Below are 7,813 nucleotides of genomic sequence, written 5' to 3' on the forward strand. Positions count from 1 at the left end.
TATTAACATTAACCCACTAACTTTATAATTAAAGCAGGAATAGTCCAAAACGCCCCTTTAAAAACTTTAGCAGAATTCCGACCCAAGTGAACTGACGGAGACTGTGACGGTCCGTCACGACTGTGACGGTCCGTCACGACTGTGACGGTTCGTCCTGCACGTCTGTCACCAAGTTCAGAGACTAAATTTCTGTGGAAGATGTGTGACGGTCCGTCGTGCCCACGACGATCCGTCCTGCCATTCCGTTACGAAGTTCAGAGAGTCGATTTCAATACCCAAATTTCAGAATTCTAAGTGTTTTGGAACGAGACCCCCTCGACGGCCCGTCGTGCCCATGACGGTCCGTCGTGGGTTCCGTCGACTCAGACAGTTTTTCCAGAATTAAAATCTGCTGCTTAAAACGACTAAACAGGTCGTTACAAATCAATGACTTTCTGGAAAAACAAATAAGCTCTCCAAGAAAATCCCATTAGAGTTGTGATGTTTTTATGTCAACAAAAGCTGTGATATTGAACAGGGAGTCCCTCGATTAATTAGGCATTTATAAACCTTTAAACTATGTTCATCGTTGGATTAGGTACACCATTCCAAACAAAAGATCTTCTCCATCGGCTTTATGGTTCTACAATTTTCCCAAAATTTTACTTTAAGTCTAGTCTTTTACAAATTCAAATTAGTCTGATAGATTCTTATAAAATAATTTTTATGGTACTTTTTAGACAATATGAGTGAAACATTATGACTTTTGGATGAAATCGCTTCCTCAGAATTTAAAAGTAATGAATTATATTTTAAATCCTCTTTCTAAATTTATTATAGTATACATTGATGATATTCTAATATTTTCTACTAGCATTAACCAACATTCCAACAAGATTTCTTCAATATCATCTAAGATAGGGCTTCTTTTATCCAAGAATAAGTATAGTCTTTTCCATATGAATATACAATTTCTTGGGTATAATATTCAACAAATCATTATTATTCCTATTCAATGATCCATCCAATTTACTTTTAAATTTTCTGATCAAATTCTTGAAAAAAAATTGGAATCAAAGATTATTTGGGTGTTCAATTACATAGTAAACTTTATTTCATGTCTTAATAATTTACTGAAGCCTCTTCATGATAGGATAAAGAAACCTCCCCCTCTCCCGCCCCCTCTCCTTGGACCAATATCCTCACCAATGTCGTTAAAGAGATAAAACTAAAAGCTAAAGATCTTCCTTTCCCTTCTTTATACTTTTGCATTCAAAGTAATTGATACATATGCATTAGACATTGGTTATGATAGTGTTTTAAAATAAATAAAAAAAGACCATATCATTGCATTTGCATCAAAGCAATGGAATAACGCCCAGCAAAATTATCCTACAATGAAAATGAAATCGTTGGCAATTGTCTTTTGCATTCCAAAATTTCAATTAGATTTTACAGAATCAAAAACTATTGTCACACATTGATCGTAAAGCTTTAAAAATTGTTTTGCAAAAAGATGTTCAAAACCTTTCTTCCAAACATATTTAGCTAGATGACAATCTATTATATTTTTTTTCTTTGACATAGAGTATATCAAAGTGAACTTAAACTTTATCCCAAACTTTCTTACTCGTAAATTCTTGCAAGGTAGGTGATTAAGGGTAGGAAAGAGAAGATATAACTATAGAAACTAAATACACTAGATGAAATTTAAACTTTATTTGGATACTAGTAAAAAAATCCATTGCTATTGGTTTTCCAGCAATAGACAAATTCAACTTCTACCAAAAAGCCCTCAAGCATTGTAGTTGGATCAAATCAGATCAATATCGAACCCTATCGGATTACTCCATGAAATGAATTCCACAATCATTCCTCTTAGAGAATTCGAATTGAATTTCAATTCCAATTTCTGGTCAAAAAATTTGACATCCTGATTGAGGAAGAAGAACACGATCAACTAGTTCAAACAATGACTACCTCAAGAACAAATAAGATTTCAGATTTCAAAAATTGGCGACAAGTCATTGATTTAAAGAAATCACAGTTCTGTCTATTACCAGTAAGAGAGTTTTGGTTGAATCATTATCCCTTTTTTAAAAAAAAAAGAATGTGTTCGTTAGCGGCGGCTCAAACCCATTCTTCAACATCTTCTTCCTGCTCCATGTCTAATATTAGCACCTCTAAGAAACCGATGGAGGTAAAAAGCCCCATTAATTTTCCATTTTACTTATCATAAAATATGAGCTCAAGCAGGATATGTGAAATACCAAACAAATAAATTTCGACACCGAGATCTCAAGTAATTTATTCAAATGGGGGATCCTCCTCTGATGATCCAACACACACATATGTATACACACTAGATGGGAAAGCATAGGCTCAACATTTTATGGTCATTCGGAAATGAAAAATATCAATAAAGAGTGCAAAAAGAATAAAGTAGTACATGAAAACGTAAAGCTAATTTTTTTATATTCTTGAAGCAAGCAAAAATCATGTACGACAAATGGTTAATATGCTCTCCATCAGTCCTTTTCACATAAATTTTGTATTGTCCTTCAAAACTTCTCGGCTCAATTCCTGCTTCTTTTTTAAAAAAGATTTTATGTCGTTTCAAAAGTGTACATGCAATATAAAAATTACACATCAGAGAACAAACAAATTAACAATAATTTACACAACTCCTTTTAGTTGTCACAATTTTCTATACCACCAGAAGTAATTTTACGACGGACCATCCAAGAATAAATATTAGACGTGATTTGTACTTTGTCTCTTCTGACAAAGATAAATCAAAGTCAATACTTCGATGAAGAAAGATGAAAATTTTGAGAAGAGAAATTGTAACGTAATTTTATTGAATCCGCATTTTAACTCAATGATCGATTTCATTTAACTTACGGTCTCAAAGTATACATGGTTACTTGGTGGATGGACCCAATGCTTATAAAGAACTTTAGAAAATTTAAGGACAATAGAAGAAAATCAATCAAAAAATTTAATATTGTTCATTTTAGCAGAGATATTGAATGATGATACATGTCCGACAGAAATCACTAAATAGGTTAGTCTGAAAGCAAAAGAAACCCTTAAATAGTAGCCAACAAAAGAACGTTAATTGCAAGTAGATTAAAATATAAGTCGATCTATATTTAGAATATGTGTTTCATTCTTTGTCTTACATCATATAGACATCAACTTGGTGGAATATAGTAAACCAAGATACTTCACTGCAATGATAAGAAAATCTAGTCTCATACTATAGGCTTATAAAATACAAATGGAGATGCCCAAAAGGCTCTCTTAATAAGTTAAGTTCAATCAAACAATACATATGGCTAGGTTAGAAATTCCTTGCAAATGTATGGCGTCATAAGAACAACTGTAACTATTATTTACCTCATAAAAATTAAATTTTATGATTATATCGCCGTCCTCCTCTTTCTTACCCCCATATAACAAGTTAATAAGTTTATACCAGAATCAACATGCCCAAAGAACTTCAACTTCTTATTAATAAAATTCTTAAATTCATAAGTAATCACTGATCCAATAAGTTTGTTATAATTGAAAATATCAATAAGTTAATTATTTAACCAGAATGAATGGATTTCTCATGTCTCCTCATGGATCCAACTATTTGGTTTGATTACTCCTCAGTCAATCAATTAAAGATAGAATACCAAAAATATTAAACATAACTCAGTAATCAAATTTGAACTCAAGTTACCTTTGTAAGTGGTGCTCTTTTGATGTGTATATATTGTCCCTATAAAATTTATCATCACTAAATGATTTATTTTGTAAGACCTCCACGCCTTTATCATCCGTGTGTTTTGTTGTTGCATTTTCATGACCACAAACACCTCAGTTACCTAATAGAACACTACCATATTTAGTATGGTTCACAGTGGAGTTCTAGGAGGGTAGAATATACGCAAACCTTATACCTATTTCGTCAGGTAGAGAGGTTGTTTTCGAAAGACCGTCGGCTCAAACAAAACAAAAACACATCATTTAAGAAAACATAAGCAACAACAAGAAAGTAAGAAAGTAGAGACTCTAAAGCCAAATCTGCAAAGCAAAAATACCAAAATCAGTAGTATTATATGCATATGCTATTAACTATTGAAATCTATAGAGAGTTGGAGATTTTTCTTCTGTTTTCCTTTTTGAAAAGTCTCAATGCTATGTCTTTTTCTCATCTAAATTTTTACACACTCCAAAATTATCAGAACCTATGAGCGGTTGAAAAGTAACATATATATATGTTTTAAGTTAGACATGAAATTATTCTCTAAGTAAAGAATCTCACTCAACACTATGTTACCAGATCCAACAGATAGCAGAATGACTGCTAAAACTTTTAAAGACTTCAAATCTCATTTATTTTGCCTGCTTTTCTTCATATTATTAGTCTTTCCACTATGCTTAGTTGACTCTATAATACCACCATTCAATCCACTGCAGTAGATGCCTCTTATCCATGAAGGCACATATGCAAAAGTTGTCACACCAACAATAAGTATACATAATTTTTTTTAGAAGTCAGAAGGCTCGCCCATGTTCAGTAAATTTACTATAGAAGATGAAGAAAAGGAATCTAAAAAATAAATCTTCCAACTCAAAAAGTTTTAGTAACTAATTTTTTTGTACTTGCATATACCAAATTAATTATCCATGAAACACTCAAATAAGAGTACAATTTAGCCTACCTCTTATGATGATAGGGGCATTACAGTTTGACCACAAAACATCTAATGCACCAAATTAATTATACATGAAACACCGAAATAAGAGCAAAATTTAGCCTACCTCTTATGATGATAGGGGCATCACAATTTGACCTCAAAACATCTAATGCAGTCTAATTAATTTCTTGCAAATATTTTGTTTCAACAACATTTTCACATAATATTGTATCCAAAAGTAAATTATTTAATCAAGGAGTAATTGTGTATTATTACTGAAGACATAAAAATATTTTGGTCTCCATTCATCTGTAGGCATGAAGAAATGTTTCAAACTTCAAAGCTTATATGATACACCATTTATATTTAATAAGAAGAATAATTATAAATCATAAAAACAATTAATAGAAAGCTTTCGGATTAAAAAAAGTGAAGTATACTAAGTTGGTAGAGCCTGTTGAAACACTCGTTGCTTACTTAAATAAGGACAAATAAGTAGTTGGTAAATCTGAAATATTTTTCTAAAATAATTTCATGTATTACTTTTACAGTTATTTTGAGCTATAAAAATGTACTAATGACTTTATGTAATTAGTTCTTAATAGTTTTGTTATCCTTAAATGTGGCCTATTTTCCGTATACTGTAAGCTCTAAATAATTTTCGATAGAAACTTGATTATCATATTTTAACATAGTATCTAACTTATAATGATTCTATAAATAGTTGTCAACTTGTTATAGCATGCTAACTAAAAGAATGTATGACAGGGAGGCAAACAAAATCATTGAAAGGGAGAACATTGACCATCATGTATGATCCATTAAAGGATGTTTGATGTCTATGAATAGCCCATGCTTAGAATGTTGTAACTAATATGTTGCCAATAGAACAAAACAAGTATTGTCTCTTCTTAATTAATTATTTATACACTCTTTAAATGGTCATACATTTATCACACAAATAGATTACATAAACAAAGTACTATACATGACAAAATCTTTTCCTTACACATTCTTTGTAGCAGAAAAAAGACTTTCAAAAATTCGAAAATCATATCTAATGATTTGTTGCTCATCATGATTTTCATAAATCTGGTCACCTCTAATTCAAATCCAATTATTTCTTATTTTCAGTTAAATCTTCAAAATTAAAATAAATAGTTTGATGTTGATTAGTATCATAGTGTTGAGAACATGCTCCATATGCTGCAACTTCTTTCTCTCATCTTCTATTTCGGACTGTTCTTCTTGATAAATCATTCTTAAAAGCTCTTCATTGAATTTCAAGTATTCTAAATCATACCACTCTTGCTTTTCTTGACCTACCTGAAAATCAATTACTTCACCTATATGTCACGTCCCGCTCTCAGTAAGATTTTGCATCCTGATAGGGGCGGAAAAGTCTATAGTTCTGAAGAAGTTTGTAGAAAACTCTAGAAGCCCCTAGATATTTCTAGAAGGCTTTGGAGTGTTCTAGAAGGAAGACTAGATATTTTCTAGGAAAACTTTGGAAAATCCTAGAAAGTGTAGAATTCTCTAGAAAGGGAACCAAAGTATAAATACTTTAGGGACTTGTCAATAATTATAAATTACACTTTAGCCCGTAAAAAAGTAGAATAAATAGGTGGGCTCTCATTTGTAAATTATCCATGCTTGAAACAAGTTATCCAACAATTTGTAAAGCTTTCTTCCAAGTAATATAAGTCTTCTTCCAAACTTCTCAAGTCTTTCTTTACATTCTCTTGGCGATCTTAGTTTTAAAGGCTTACTTGAGCTTACAAGATAGTGAAAGATTCGAAAGTAAGTTGTCAAGTGCCGCACGGAGCTTTAGCAAATACTCTAAGTCCGTGACAACGTGGTATCAGAGTAATGATTTTTACTAAGGGAATGGCTAACGGAGGAGACGTAAATGCCGCTAGCACCACCAACGTCAGGTTGGAGGGTGGATGGAAGAACCGCAAGGGAAAGAAGCACCAAAAGAGTAGTGAGGAAATGCTGCTCGATCCCACACCAAGCAAGGCGCTAACATCTCATCCACCTTCAACCACCGAAGCAAGTGAAGATGACCGTGGCGAGGATCCTATTGACATCACTCCTGGAGAGGAGTGGATTGTGAGGGTTAAAACGGCGAGGCAGGCGTGTAGATATTAGGTTGGCACTTGAACATGGCCGATGACAAGTTCAAGAGTCTCGAGGACTTCACCCTTGAGGAGATTGAGCACATCCGCAAGGAGTTGGAGCGAAGCCAGCTTGCCGTGTTCGAGATAAAGAAGGCTTTCACTTCCTTGGACTGTCGGCTCATGAGGCGTTGAGAACGATTGAGACCATGAAGGCCGAGATAAAAGCACTCAAGAAAGGTGCGGAAGTTGGAGGATTGCGTTGTTCGACCGAGATAGGGAGGCCAAGGTCGAGGCTCCCAAGCCACCTATGTTCAAAGGCGCCCGTGATGTGCAAGAGGTGGATAATTTTCTGTGGCATTTGGAAAATTACTTCAAGAGCAACAGGTTGAAGAGCAACGAGAGTAAGATAACATCGTTGTGTTGTATCTTTCGGAGAAGGTCATGTTGTGGTGGAGGCATAAAGAGTCAGAAATTGGGAAGGGATGTTGCACAATCAACACTTGGGAGCAATTCCAAGAGGAGTTCAAGAAGGCGTTCTTCCCTAACAACGTCATCTATGAGGCGAAGCGCAAGTTCAGGGAACTGAAGCATACGGGCATCATACACGCATATGTTCACGATTTCACCATCCTCACGCTTCAGATTCTCAACCTCGCAGATGAAGATATGTTTTTCCACTTCATGGATGGGCTGCAAAGTTGGGCCAAGACGGAGTTGGAACACCGACAGGCTAGGACTATTGATGAAACCATCACGCAGGCTGAAGCTTTGACAGAATTCAGGCAGGAAAAGCCTGATAGAGCCAAAGGAGAGGAGATGAGAGGTATTCATGACAATGGTGGGGGAGATTGTGGCAAAGCGAGGAGCATCGGCCACATTCTAAGAAGCATGATACATACAAATCTGATGGCAAGAAGTTTAGACGTCATGGTGACACAGAGAGAATGACAGAGGTTGCAAAAAGAGGTGGTTGCTACATATGTCGTGGGCCGCATGTCTATTAGAGGAGCCTTGGTGCCC

The sequence above is a fragment of the Solanum pennellii genome, chromosome 2 (assembly GCF_001406875.1).
Source record: "Solanum pennellii chromosome 2, SPENNV200".
Taxonomy (NCBI): domain Eukaryota; kingdom Viridiplantae; phylum Streptophyta; class Magnoliopsida; order Solanales; family Solanaceae; genus Solanum; species Solanum pennellii.